The sequence below is a fragment of the Penaeus monodon genome, chromosome 15 (genome assembly GCF_015228065.2).
Source record: "Penaeus monodon isolate SGIC_2016 chromosome 15, NSTDA_Pmon_1, whole genome shotgun sequence".
NCBI classification, from domain to species: domain Eukaryota; kingdom Metazoa; phylum Arthropoda; class Malacostraca; order Decapoda; family Penaeidae; genus Penaeus; species Penaeus monodon.
The window spans coordinates 36,094,602-36,095,042 of NC_051400.1; positions in this window are offsets into that span (position 1 = coordinate 36,094,602).

The following is a 441-nucleotide window of genomic DNA, read 5'->3' on the forward strand; positions in this document are numbered from 1 at the left end:
TGTACGGAGACAGATAAATGTTATTCCGAACCACAAGCAGAGGGAAACACACGGATAAAATAAATCATAGCAACATAAAACTGAAAAGCAACGCGGGGTAATACCGAACGATCATAGGAAGCCCTGATAAAGGATAAAAATTCGTAAATAATAAATAACAGAAAGGAAAAGCATAAACATCGAAAAATGTTACTGAGAGAGAAAAATCAAACATACAAATTCGCGGCAGTTAAAGAAAAGGTCTCGAGTATCGTTTGGCACTATTTGCTAGACGTTAGTGTAGCGCACGTGGAAACGTTTCTTATCATAACACGTGAACGTTAAGTAAAGGGGAGGCTAAGGTTGCGTGACAGCTGACAGTTGCAGGAAATGATGCCATCTCGCGGGGACGTCCCTTGGCTCCCACGTCGGTGCACGCTCACGTACGGAGGCCTCGCTCGC